Here is a 230-nt window from a genome sequence, read left to right as displayed (position 1 = left end):
TTTTGCCAGCAGGGGGCGCCATAAACCAGCTAACTCCCAGTTAAGCAACTTTCAACTGACAAACCTTGTGCCTCTAAAACATCCAAAACATCAACTTTTCCTCAACTAATCTGACGTTTTATCCGCTTGTAGAGAAGCACGTGGAATGAAAACAGAAATATGAGAATGATCAACATTAGACAGTCCAGATATTTAGCAAAGAGAAAGCAGAATTGAATTAAATTTGACGT

The sequence above is a fragment of the Morone saxatilis genome, unplaced genomic scaffold, assembly GCF_004916995.1.
Source record: "Morone saxatilis isolate NCDOM2014 unplaced genomic scaffold, NCSU_SB_2.0 Contig7, whole genome shotgun sequence".
In the NCBI taxonomy this organism is placed as follows: domain Eukaryota; kingdom Metazoa; phylum Chordata; class Actinopteri; family Moronidae; genus Morone; species Morone saxatilis.
Note: the sequence above shows the minus strand (reverse complement) of the source record.